Genomic DNA, 14,889 nt, shown 5'->3' with positions numbered 1-14,889 from the left:
TTCTTGAAGGAGCTTACAGCCCCTTGAAATACAATTTGGCCTACCTTCACTATAAGGCCTCCAGATGAGCCCAGGGCTGCTTAGGTATGGGCATAAATGGTTTGTGATGCTGAGGGTCGTGCTGACAAATTGCCAGGAGGCTGAGTCACACCTAATTTGCATATAAATTGCAACCATTTTTATCAAATATAAATGCACGCAATCGTAATAGAGCATTCGCTTATTCTTCCTTCTCCTTTGAGAGATGAATACAAATTGTTTGCCTTTAAGTTTAATATCAAATAGCTGCACCATCTCCACACTGCAAAAAGAGGGGGGCTGGCAGGGGGGGAGGGGGGGGGAAGGGGAGAAGGTGTTAGTATAACCCAGTTTAGGACCTTGGCAAACCAGAGTTTGCCAAGCAAGGGTTTAATGAATACCCACATGAGACCTCCAAGCGAACCAACACAAAATAAATTCAAGCTGAGAGACCCGACAGGGTTATGATAAAACTGCCAAAAGTTCAAACCTCAAAAGATACTCGTTCCCAAATCCTGGCCAGTCCCCTGATCTCTGAGGTAAGGATTCATCCTCAGTCTCTCTCTCAGGCCATTTTATGAACATTTTATTTTTCCACAAGAAGTGGAACAGTGTCACCAGAAGAGTCTGAACGAGCCCTACAGAAGCGCTCTGGCTGCAGTTTAGGGCAATCTGGGTTAGAGAGAGCCCTCCCTTCTTCAGCACTCTGACTTTGTGATTCCTTCTCCTGGGAGCCATGCGGTGTGTAAGAAGGTGCCAGCAGAGATAGAGAGGGACTCCATCAGGTGTGGAGTCACATCAGTACTTGTCCTCTTATAGATGTACAACTAAGAAATTTCACCCAGACAACGGGTAATATCTACCAAAGATTAAGGAATGGCAAAACGTTTTCAAGGCTTAAACTAGTAAACCAAAGTGCTACATTAACCTCTTGAAGGGCAGGAATAACACCTCTCTAACTGGGACCAGTATCCTGGTAGGACATGGGTGGTTCCCAGCATCACTATCTAATCATTGACAGGGTTCAATCAGTGAAGTTCTTGGCTGCTGCAGAAGCAGAAAAATATTGGGGAGAAATCGCTATGGTAATGATTTTGCAGCTGGGCAGTTTGAAGTTCACCAGCACCATGCTACAGCATTCTGCATTCAGACAGTGGAAGTAATGAAACTGGAAAGCTGATGCACACAGAAGATGTTCACTTTACTCATAGCTGGTCTTGTCACTTGCCCTCACCTCTTCCCATCCTTCCTGTGCTTGCCAAGTGGGGCTTGCACAATGTCAGAGTACTTATGCCTGGCATTCTTATCACTGTTCACAATTTATTTCACTCACAATGCAGACACTGTATGCTCTATTAGCCGGACAGTAGTCTTTGGGGTTTAGTCTTCTTTATATTTAATGGTAACATGGGCTAAGAACATTGCTATTAGCTTCTAATAATACATAGTGTTAATGATTCCATCCTATAAAGTGCAGAGGGCCATGAAAAGTCAGAAGGAAAGCCAGCTGATATGAGGCCAGCAGCAAGAAATCACTATTATAAGGTCTGAGGGAAGGTTGCTGGTAGGTAGCACTTGGTGCCTGTGCAAAGAGACCCAGGGAGAAGCAGCACAGATAGAAACCGGGAAGAGGGATGCTATATTCATGAACCTAGGGCAGAGAGAGAGAGTTTTTTGTTACTGCATGGAAAACTTGGAACTAGCTCAATGCACTTTGCCATGTGAAGTTTCTCTGTGTGCAGCATTGAAGTTTCTCTGTGTGTGGTAGAAAAACTGAAGAGATCTCAGCTTTGCCTCCTATAACTGTTGTAGAGTAGCCAGCAGACATGGTTCTCCTTTTGCTGTTCTACCTTCTTCATTGTTTGGAAGAAGATCTTTGCCTTTTTATCCTTTTGATTACAGCTAACACTTTATATCCTCTTCTTGTCTGTGCACAGTTTTCTCATTCTTCACTGTCAGTGCTATGAACATACCCGAGGACCAAATTTAGCTCTGAGCAGTGTGTCCCAGCACTCTTCTCTAAATAATATTATATTATTTAGATAATATATATTATCTAATATATATATCTTCTAATATATATCTAATATATATCTGCTAATATCTTCCTCAGGTTAATGGAAAGCCTGTCAGGTTTTTCCACTGGCAACTTTGAATGAAACTGCAGCAGAAGAACTACCAGCATAGTTTAGAAAGGATGCATCAGTGTTTCCAGAGCTCTGGGGAGACCATCATCCCAGAGCTTCCCCCACCCTCTACCCACAAACAAGTGATTGAAAGGAGAAGAAACTCAAGTTTTGTGGTTTGAGCATGATCCACTTCATTGTTACCCCCTTGTTGGGTGTGGTAAAATCAAAAGTTCACAGATATTCATGCAGTTTGAATTGTAGATGATGCTCATACAGTGCCAAAGTAGAGCCCCATGCACAAATTACTTTGTCAATTTATAAATACCTAGGGACACCAATAGCATAGAAACTGTCTGCCTTCTTTCCCAGAATACCATATAGGTTGTCACAGATGGGGATTGGGTAAAAGGGCCATGTGCTTTCTGAACGACATAAAATTGAAAATGTCTCTTAGAGGACATTCTTTAAAGGTTGTCTTGTAGCCTTTAATTCATTTCTTGCTTATTGTGCAGCAATTTACATCAAAACTAGCAGTCAAGGATGAGTCTTGCTGTGATTTATGTGCTTCTGGCAGAGCAACAGAGCTTTAATATATAAATGAGAATTGAGTCCGTTTTTTCAAGCACCTGCCTGAAAACCAGTATTGCAGGAGAGTCTTTCTAGCCATGGCTTTGTCTTGCTAGGGAGAAATGGGTGGAAGCAAAAGGAAGGTGAGAATAAAACACTAGGAAGGGGATAGATTTCTGTCCTCCAAAACTGTGGGATTTAATGTCCTGTGAACACTGTTCACTGTTGATTTTTACACATATACACATTAAATAGTCTTAGCCCTTGGCATCACTGCAACTAACGTGATTAAATGAGGGTGCTCTACACCTCAAGGAATAGAGATCAATAGATCAAAATAGAGATCAACAATGGTTGACAGTCTGACTTTTCATCATTCCAGAGCTGCTTCCTAAAAAGTTTAGACATTTATGGTTTATAATTGCAACTTGTTGCTACGTGAACAGTAAATTAGCACTAAAGAAAAAAACCACTCTTATTCACTGCAGAAAGGTCATTCCTTCAAAAGAGGTCTTCTGTCATACATCTGTCCTAAGACAATTTGTTACATGCAATTTTTACATTGCTAAATTATGTCAACAGTTACAGAGCTTATTAAAAAATATAAAATAAAGCCTAACAGCAGAAACATTAATTATACAAAATGTCTAAATGGAGAATTGAAATGGGAGTGTTATCAAGAGGAAAAAAAAAATCTTTAACTACAAATAAGTTAAACTACTTGTGTCAAGAAGTTGAATGTATCCAATAGGCAGTGCTTTGAACTCCAGAAATCCCTGAGTGGGACTCTTCAGTGGGCCTAGATTTGTCTTGCCTGGTCTCTGTGACAAGGTTGATCAGTCCTCACTGAGATGGCTGTTGACACACGTGAGGGAGGGGGAAGGAGAGGATCTCATGTTGACCCCAAACGTCACCAGCTACATTGACTCTGTTACACTCTCGGGCAGAGCCGCAGAGGGTGATTATGCATTTCACTTGTGGCTGAAAAGCCTCCAGGCAAGGCCAAGCCCCAGACAGCTGCACTGTGTGACAGACAAGAGCTGTCAGGGCAACACCTCCTGCAGCCCCATGCTCTCTACCCTGGGGGCGATCATGCTGCCATGACTCCTCCCCAGTGTCACTTCAGAGATGTCTTGGACCAAGGTATCTTGAGAAAGAGGGTGTAAGGGTCTTCTGCTGTGAGTTTCCTACCCCAGGGCATGATATTGAGTCCAATGAAGTCAATAGGCACCGGCTGTCTATGAGCAGCACACATGTACACCCACACCCACACATGTGCCTTTTTCCTTTCTGGCAAATAGAAAAAGCTACTCTATCTTACTCTATCTTACTCTATCTATAAACTGAACAATATCCTAGGCACTAATTCCATTTCTTAATGACACTGATGTAACCTCATAATACTTTATCATTTGGGGATTTGCTACTGTAACATTTTTATATTTTTCTTAGATAAGTTTAGAAGAAAATTAAACCTTTCTTATTGTCCTTTGATTAAAAAAAAAAAAAAAAAAAAAAAAAAAAAAAAAAGTGGACTGTTTCTTTTGAATAACAAAACTGAAAGCAAGGGGAAAATCCCCTAATGGAACAGATTGCATTAAACCTGTTATAAAATACCATTTTGGTTATTATATTACTCATGCAATTTTATTGAGAAATCAGCAAAATATACCTCAAATGAAAGTCTCTGGAACATCTTGAAGTCTGTTTTAAATATTGCCTGAGTTAACATTTTAAGTAGCTTAAGAGTTTCTATCTATTTCGTTTGTTTGTGTGTGTGTGTGTTACTAGTTTTTATATCAGGAGCAACAATTTTAACATACAGTGATGGCCAAATAGGTTAGTTTTTTCACTCAATTACCCCATGACCCATCAAAGCAGCAAAATGTTATATACAAATCAATCCAGTGCTATTGATATTAGTAGCAGTAAGGGTTTAAATGACATGATTCAACATTACACTAGCTGAAAGGTCACACACTGGATATATCAGGTACCACTCTAATTAAGCAAAGATGATTAGGTGACAGGGTTTTGATTTTATAACTTTTTTTTTTTTTTACAGTTACCTGGCAGGAACTGGTGGCCAGCTGAAAGTAGGCCATTGTTACTGTGAGACCATCATATACACACAGAGCACAAAATAAAGTGTAAGGTTTCCTTTTTACTCGAAGCCGGGCTGATTCAGTAAATAGATTTGCAGGGATGATTGCTTGGATTGTCTCTCAATGCTCCATTTGAATTCTAATAGCAGGTATAAAAATTTTATCTGATTTTCTACTTTACTCTTTTGAAATATTAACCATTGATAAATTATTAAACCAAATATAAAGTGTTACAAATATACATACATTTCGTGAAGAGGTCTGCTCAGGTGGGCTGCATAATGGGACTGCATCTGCCACACAAACAGGACAGTCAGCAGCTTCTCCTCCTCTCCTCTCCTCTCCTCTCCTCTCCTCTCCTCTCCTCTCCTCTCCTCTCCTCTCCTCTCCTCTCCTCTCCTCTCCTCTCCTCTCCTCTCCTCTCCTCTCCTCTCCTCTCCTCTCCTCTCCTCTCCTCTCCTCTCCTCTCCTCTCCTCTCCTCTCCTCTCCTCTCCTCTCCTCTCCTCTCGTTTGTTGGTCACAGGCATTTCTAAGTTATCTATATGCTTGTGTGGTGAGATGAAATGCAACAAATGCTTATTTTGAACTCATTTTATTCCCTTTCCTCAACTCATCGCTGTCCTGATTGTCTCCTCCTCTTTTTTACCCTATTTGCTAAGACAGTGTAATCCAATATGAACTTGCTTTGAAACCACTAAATGTGCCTACTGAAAATGGGTTAATAAAACTGCTGAACTTACTGGATCAGAGCACAAGCATACCTGTTTGATCTCCTTCCTTTCAGAGGCACTCAAACTCCATACAATACTGCAACTTCTTGGGCTGGAACTAGAGACTTTAACAAGATATTTATGCTCAATGCATACTGAAGAAAGCAATACTTATTTCTAATCCAGAGGATTTAAATGATTCTTTTGTCTGCAAATCTATTTCAAATGGAAAGCTAATGCATATCACAATGTTAGTGTTTTTCTCATTAAAAATTCACACATTCTTTCAAGACTAGTGCAATAACCAGGGTCAAGTAAGGCTTGAATACACTGAAGTCTGATGCTGTGTACATCAGAGGACCTCTGTGTGGTACTAAATCTTCAACAGTGCTTATAATACAGCAAAGTCACCATAAGAATTAATTTCTTAAGTACATTAGGCACTTTGCTGGGTTGAATAAGGGTCTAAGTTCCTTTGAAAGGAATCCTTTGTGGGACTAATTTTGTCCATTTGGACTTCAAATTGTCTGTGAAGAAATTCAAAAATTCATGAATGAGTAGCCAACAACACTGAAATATTTCAGACAAACTTTCTTCAAAAGTTTTGGTTTTACATTCAGTGACTAAGAGCAGAGGATAGGGAAGATAGGTAGTGTTAAAGTGAACATTGCTTTTACACTTGTACAAAATAAAAGAAAAGATTAATTTTTCTCCTAAAAAAATAAAAAATAAGAAGTGCAAAAATGTTTCAATTTCTTAAAAATAAATAAATAAATAAAATAATAAAAAAAATAAACCAACAGGGAACTCATTGTTTCCTTTACTCCATGGTACACCAGAGTCCATGCTTGCATTTTATCTCCTGTGGTCAAAGATCATAACATCAAGGAGGTAATGGACCCCAAGAAGTCTATTCACCTATTCTAAAGCAGTTTCAGTATATTTTTGCTATGAAGCAGCCTATATTCAACGAATCTGCTCTAAAGAGACCTCAGTAATGCACTATTTAACCTCCCTTGTTTCTACCATATGAAATTTTGTCCCTTTAGCAATGTCCTAGCAAAAAATGTTGCCATTTCATGGCCTGGGAGATGTTGCTCCATTGTTCCCTGAAACATCAAAAATCCTAACACAAACAGGAGGAAAAATACCATTTTCTGATCCTCATAAATGTAAAAAAAAAAGTCAGGAAAGAACAGAAAAAGTGAATATTGTGACAGCAAATAGAGAGCTGTGCGCGCCAGGGAGTGAAACTTGCAGCTCTCTCAGATGCTGTTTGTATTACGGACTTCAAAGAGATACTGTGCGAGTCATTTGAGGTAGAGTCTAAATGCCACAGTGGGTATTATTTGGCCTTACATAATTCCAGTAGCTTTACCATTATAAAGAAAAATGTCAAATCTGGCCCTACGTTTTTGTAACATGGTGTATTACCCTGGATATTAGCTGTATTATGTCCCTGTGAAAATATAAGCCTTAACAGAAGTAATTGGTGCTCATACCTTGTTTTACATTGGCAATGTACTTCACAGATAAGAGCCTAACAGTGAAGTCACATGGGTTGTGCTGTATCAGACTGGTGGATTGGAGCCCTTCAGGTTAAAGGGTTCCGCATAATGGAAGAATATCCAGGCGCAATGTGCTACTACAGTTTTGCTCTAATATCAAATCCTTGCAGGGTTAGTTGTTTCACCTACTTGCTGGATTTCCTTCTTGCATGTGATTTCAAGTTGCCATGAGATAATTTACAGTACCTATGCACTTATTTGCTTGGTTTTAGGAGTTACAGGAAATGTCAAGTATGAAAAAAGTGTGATGAGAGATCAAGGCCGAGGTAGCTGGAATTGGGTTAGTTGTGTTTCTTTTTCTATTCTTAAAATGACACTATTTACTTTAAGCCCATAGGCACAAGGATCACTGCATGTTAATAGAGATATATTTGCACTGTTACCTAGCTTTTGCTTCGTTGTGGTGTCTTTTTTTTATTATTATTATTATTATTATTATTTTATACCTTTCTCTACTGTATTGAAAGCTAAGAGACAGAGCTGCTCCCCTCAGCTTGTCATAGATCATCCCCTTTTGTGTGGTAGGATGTCTGGATTTGACAGCTTGGTTATAATGACAAAAATGCTACTATGTAACTGTGATGACTGAGCTAATTAAACCAAGATATAACTGGGCTGTGAACAGGCTGAAGAGCTTTCAAAGCCAAATCTGAGTTATCTGAATACAACCTTTGAAAATATGATTTACCCTCTCTGCTGTACAGTATTGCAAAATTGCTTCTTGAGTCAATACTCATCTTTACTGCTTCAGCTCAGCTGAACTCCCTAAAAGAAATATATATATATATATATATATATATATATATATATTATATATATATATCTGAGGTTATTCAGAGCTCCAGACTTTCCCTGAGGAGGATATCAAATAATAACACTATCAGCCGAAATAATCTATGACCTTTTACCATCTAAAAAAATTATTTCATTGATCAGCCATATGATATATGACATTTTCCGAAGCAATTAAATGAAGGCAAGTTATCTTTAATATTCTGGCAACTTAAAAATAACTCTTTACTGAGTTCCATATATATAACCTGTATATATTCATATATTGTTTCTCTGGAAGAAAAACAATTTTGTTAACTGTTTGCCAAAAGACGTTTAGTTATTGATGCATAGGTATCCTGGGAATCTTATTGCCAAAAGTCAATAACATATTGGGGAAAGAATGGATATTTTGGGGGTAAGAAAAACCCTAGTTACTAGAAAATCTTCTGAGAAGAATTTAGAAATCCACAGAAGTCTTGAAAGTGAAATAAACCCTCATGCCTCAGTCTATAACTCTGCCTCTAACTAGCAGAAGTTAAAGTAACTTTTATTGGCAGCCTCCTCTATAATTACCTACTGTGTGGTTTTTTGCACTGTGTTTGCAGGTTGGTCTGTCTCTACCCATTGCTGGAGACAGAATATATGAATAATTTGGCATTACGGTCTGCTCTGACAATGCTTATTTTACAGTAGAATTTAGCACTCTTTATAAAAGAAGAGATAAGTTTTAATTGGGTTATCAAAAACAATTCTAATATGCTAAAAATAATCATGATGGTTTGATAACTCTTAATACTGTGTGCGAAATCTGCTTGCTAAGGTGCAACACCTGAGGCAATCCAGGAGACTTCTGTAACATGACAGAAGTTACACCCAGGTACACATCTGTCTCAGGATTAGCATTCAAATTAGACCAGTTCTCATACAAATGAGCATGGGAGGACCACAACATGGGAGGTAAGAGATTATGTGTATTTATTTTCATCACGTTATTCCCTGGTATAACATTCCTGTGTAAACTCTTTTCCATCACCATGCATGCTGTCTTAAAATGATGCATTGTAAGTGAAGCAAGCACATTACCATGAGGAAATCTTTCATAAAATCATGTCAATGGGAAGTAACATATTCCATTCAGACCAGTCTTCCTGATGGAAAAGGGTGCTTGGAATTAGCAGAGATTGACTGGCTCCATGGACAATTTATCAGAGCCACCAGCTGATCTCCAGGAAAGGCTTAAAACTAACAAAAGCCAAGTAATCCATTTTCAAAAAAAAAAAAAAAAAAAAAAAAAAAAAAAGATTGAAAATGTGTTTCAAAAGCTCGTTGGTGCTTCTCGTGTTAAATAGCTTACCCTGGTGCATTTCATCTGTGGCTTTAGACTATTCTTCACATCGTTTGCATGAAGAAGCTTACAGCTCTCCCCAGACAGAGAGCGGATTACAAATGTTCGTAAATCAATAGCTTTCTCATTTTAAAGTATTTGCTTGTTAAAGGATACTTTAGAAAGTTCAGAATCAAAACCTTGCTATTCCCGTTTGACAAGAAAATCTTGGCAGTTTCCTAATGCTCTGTATAAAAATGGTGCTTTACATTACTTCAACACTTTCCCTCCTAGGATCTCCAGGTGCTTAGGATAATTAGCATAACTTTAATACATAACCCTGCAAACACCCCTCTGCAGCAGAGACCGCTTTACTCCACCTTCTTGGAAAAAGAGATAACAAAGCTGGCATCCAAAGGCAACCTATTCAGTGGTCAGACTCACGTGAAGGGATTTTTGATCAATTTACATATTGCTGTAGCTGAAGGAACTTTCATGGGCATGCTGTCTGACCTTCACAACAGTGAAGAATTGTGTCCAGTGAATCTTCAAGCCCCTGATCCTATGAATATGGACTTATCCTTTTAGTTCCCAGTTGCATGCAAATGTTCTGGTTCTTAGAGGAGGAAAAAGCAATGTGATCATGCAGTCTATGCATCCCATGGTTTGTCCTTCCCCTTCAGCAACTCTGAATCTATGAAGAATTGTAAGTAATTTTGACATAGCAAAAGGGACTTCACAGATGGTCCAATGAATTTTATGGAAAAAAGATTGAATGTCTGAGCACTCAATCTATTACTGTGGTAGAGCTCTAGGGATGTAAGACACAAATCCACAACAGACTGTCTTCATTAGCTGGAATGTTCATGGACCAGGTCATTACGCTGGAACACATAAAGCTACCCAAATCCCAACACAGACATGGAGAAATATGTGCAACTAACCCTAATAATAAAGTAACTTTGGAGTGATTGTACTTTTCTTTTAATTCTTGTTAGAAGCTCTTATTAGAGGCACAATGATTATTCTAAAAAAATAAGTAAATAAATAACCAACATAATGCAACTCCTAGGTGCAAATAACAGGCTGCAGAGCCAGAGGCAACACTTAGTCCTACTGACTTGCTGTAACCAGAAGTTACAGCTCTTGCTTAATAAGGACTGACAAGCTGGTTTGGAAAACTGTAGGAAAAAGCCAAGATTTAACAAAACTCTTGAGCCTGATCTAAAAGGCAAATATTAGATTAAAAGTATGAGACAATCAGGTGGGGCATAGAGAAGTTGCATCTGTTTTATGTCATGATGTTTTCTTTATTGACTCTGGCCTAACTGAGACATGCTGTTTTTTAGGATTACTGAACTTATTAAAAGGAGGAAGAGAAAATATTGAAATTGTGCTAAGAGCTCTTAGTGAGTGAGCTTTCCAGTTGTCTTTGGATCATATAGATGGCTTAAAAGAATGGGGGATATTAGTTTAAAAAATCCTCATTGTTTCCCAAATGAACTCACTGGTGGGTTGGTTTCTCTGCAGATTCCTTCCTAAATATAAGCATCTAGGAGAAAAAGAAATGCAAGTGCCAAAATAATCACTTGTTTGAATCTCTAGAAGAGCTAAATGTAGTTTCAAGCTCTCCTACAGATCATTCTTTGGTCTACCCAGAATATTTTTACCTTTTTTTTTTTTCACTTGCAGGGACATGATTTTCTACTGTAAGTGTTAAATCAATACAATTTTATAAATCGTATCAGTGTAAAAGTTGTTTGTAGCTGGGTATTTATTGCCTTTTCTGGATAGACGTAAAATCTATTACTACAGGTACCCTAATACAAATATACATGAATCTATACTAATGGTGCTGTACCATCTTTATTACAGAAAAATTTTGAAAGCAACTTCATTTTTGTGATATAAAAAGCTCTTCTTATGTTATTTAATATTTGTGTTTCAAATCTTTCCCTCTTTCCTCCTGCTTAGAGTGGAGATGACTCTAATTTTGTTCCTCTCACTGCATGTCTTACTTGTCTAAATATATAATTTCTTTATTTCAGAGTCTTTCATTTAAAGTGAGCATGTGTGTATATACTTATACTCTGTGCTGCACATCCTGGGTACTGAAAACTGCTAGGGAAAAGTTGCTGAAGGGATGTACTGGCCTCTGCCCCATTTAACATCTTTAAAGCAATTTGAAGGTAAACAGAAAAGATGCAGACTGGTTTAATAAGTGGTAAAATTTGAAAGTCTGAGAAACATCCAAACAAATTGTAGATATCTGCAATGGTGTGGTGGTTTTACTCAGGTGGGCAGCCAAGCTCCACCACAATCTCTTTCTCACTCCCCCTCTCCTCAAAGAGGAAGGGGTAGAAAAATACAACACAGAGAACTCGAGGTTTGAGATGAGAAAGGTTTAGTTAAAGGGAAAGGGAATGGGGAGAAAAAGAAACAACAAAAACAATAAGTCCACACGGAAGCACAGAGAGAAGGGAAAAAATTATTCTCTACTTCCCATCAACGAGCAATGTTCGGCCACATCCTGAGAAGTAGGGCCTCAAAACACGTAGTGGTTGTTCAGGAGGAACAGCCCCCTCCCCCACGAGAGCCCCCCTTTTTATTGCTGAGTGTGACATCAGGTGTTATGGAATATCCCTTTGGTTGGTTTAGGTCAGCTGCCCCGGCAATGTCCCCTCGCCATCACTTGCCCACCCCCAGCCTGCTGGCTCTTGGGGGCTTGAAAGGAGTCCTGATGCTGTGCCAGCACTATGCGGCAATAGACACAACACTGGAGTGATACCAGTGCTGTTCCAGCTACGAGTGCAGAGCACAGCACTGTGTGGGCTGCTGCAGGGAAAAGGTGACTCCGGCTCAGACAGACCCAACACAAACGGAAACTAGAGTATGAACTGGATCTTGTGTAATAGGGGCTTAGTAATATTATGGAAATAGAAGAACGAATACTAGGAAACATCTTAACCATAGTCTAGCTATATGTAGGACGATATAGGTGCTAAGAGATATAGATATGGATATTGGATATGGATATGTAAATAGTTGAGAGAGAGACAGAGACAGAAAAGAGGGGAAAAAATTATAAGTTTTGGAAGCCCAAATTCTGGGATAGAAAGCTAAGTCCCAGAGTCCCCATTTGTGATGAAGGGAGACACTGTGATGGAGTTCCTGGCTTTTAATCACATCAGTTCAAACTGCTTCAAAGAATTTCAGCTAAAACACAGTGGCTGCTGTTCTCACATTGGCATAAGTGACTATAGCACTTGCATAGCTGAAGATACGAAAGGGGCAATGCTTCTTGACTGGCTCAATGGCTGAGTCTGTCTGCTTTGGAGGACTGATAATTATTATCCTCTTAACTGAGTTGCCCTCATGTGCAGCTTATCAGCACAGGTAAGTAGACAGCCAGTTGGAAGAAAAAGAATTTATTCCTCATTTTAATCTTTATTTATCCATTTCTCCTTTAAAAACTTAGACCTACTGTTTACGGTATCTATCCTACTTAATAGTTGATTGCATAAACTGACAACACTGATCTCTTGGTGTTGGCCAAATCCATCCGTACCGTGGATATTTGTTTACTGTTGCCAATACTGGACTGTCTTTATTTATCACGACCATCCTCACTATGTCTTCTGAGGAAAACACAGCACATCCTAAGGTAACAAGAAACGCCTTGTTCTGACTGTATATCACTGATGGTGGGGAACTTCCAGCCCTGAAAGAGTCTCTCGGGACGCTTCTCACCCACCCAGGCACTGTTCCCTCAGGGAGTGGACAGCAAGTCACCACGCACACACGGTGCAGGCCTCACCCTGCTGCCAGCAGCCCTGGCCTGGAGGAACTGTCCTCCCAGAGGCAATAATGCAACAGGGCTGTGGGACCAGCAGAGGAGGGGGCCATGGTGTCCTCACTGGTCCTCGGCTGGTTTCCAACCGGTCCTCAGCTCAGCTTGATGTTTCACATTTCTCCCTGCAGCTCAGAAAGGTGACAGAGAACATCATGAGGAATCTCCAGAGTCCCTGTGCCGACATTCACCTTGGTCCTGACCTGACATTCAAAGTAGGTCAGTGTGGAGAGGCTGGGAAGGAAAACTTGGGATAGGAGAAGGGCAGAGAGGGACATCCTGGCTTGAGGTTTTTTTATCCTGGGTAGGAATATTTCTGGCCCTGATGGGGACTGATCCAGGAGCCCATCTACAAAGTACCACTTTGTGAAAAAAAGCAAATAAATGTATAAACTCCAGAAGAAAAATCACACCCATCAAAACATTCATAAAGCCACATATATTCACACACAAATCTGAGGAAGGATAAAATTACAAACTAAACCATTTTCTGAAGAAGTTCTCTTTAATTGGCACAAGGTGTTGAATTATGCAGAATAGATCTCAACAGAGATGTGGGGTTTCGTTGTTTTTTAAAAATATAAAGTTCATTACTTTATCTTAGTTTGCATGAGGAAGCACAGTACTTTTTGCACTGACTTTGTATCAGAGACTGCTACTATCCATGTTACCCTGTTCATGTAATAAAAATCAAATTGCATCAATTCCTTAACAAAGCACAGCAGAGGCTTCCCTTAATAGAATCCTTATTACAGAATCAGATACAGCTATCTCCAAAGAAAGGCTCTTTAAAAGGTGGTGGGATTCTTCTATAGTTTAATAGATTTAGCAACACTGGAATTAGCTGCTGGGGGAGGCTGGCCTGGAATAAGGACTGCTGGATAGAAGTGGAGGCAATTAGGATGCTCACTGCTGTTGATATGCTTCAGTGGAAATTTTTGATTTTATGAGCCAGACAAGCTGGAAAAGTAAGAGGGGTTTGTGCCACTGGAAGTGCTAAGTGTTTCCAGTTGACATGTCAACACCCCATGTCTATCCACACAGAGTTCCTCCCTGACACCCCAGTTTTACTCCCAGGCCAGTTTTACAGATTAAAACTCTTTCCACTCTGTAGCCATCCCTGAAGCCATGGCACTGGAGCACAGGCAAACCAGGAACTCATGTGACTCTACTATGATGGGATTCAAATCAAATTATTTTTTGTACCCAAAAACTGTGAAAATTTTATCAGGTTCAAACTGAGTTTGAGAACACATAAGGAAGCAGGTGAATTTTAGATGCCTTTGTTTTTATTGAGAATGGTTTGCATAGGGTTATTCCCAGCCTGAAATGGCATTCAGTTTGTGCCCTGAAGCATGAGGATCGATAGGCCTTGTCATTTGCTCCCAGCAAGTATAACTGCCATTATCATAGCAAAGCACACCCCATTGCCATTGGACTCCTCTGGAGAGCAATTAGTGGAACTCAGCAGCTGAAGTAACGATAGCAGGGCAGTGGTGGTGTGGCTGCAGCCAGCCTGTACGAGAAGCAAACCCTGCATACACCACAGCAGCTCTCCACATCTCTCTGAGCTACAGCTGGTGACTGCAGTGGTGGCAGGAGTCTGGCAGGGTGTTTGGAGGTGGCCGTCAGAGCTGCCCACTCAATAACCACTGCAAATCCTTTTTGGTGACCTGAGTACTTCAAGGGTTCAGGCTTCGGAAGTCCCATTTTGTGATATTTTAAATTACTCATGCCAGACCCCTCAGCCACCACTGCTTATATTGTTCTTGGCCACCACCTTTAATGCATCAGTCCATAGTGGCCATACAGAATTTGCAATATATTCTAAGGTCATATCCAA

The sequence above is a fragment of the Aythya ferina genome, assembly GCF_964211825.1.
Source record: "Aythya ferina genome assembly, chromosome: 6".
NCBI classification, from domain to species: Eukaryota; Metazoa; Chordata; class Aves; order Anseriformes; family Anatidae; genus Aythya; species Aythya ferina.
The sequence above is the reverse complement of the archived record's forward strand: the minus strand, read 5'-3'. Positions refer to the sequence as shown.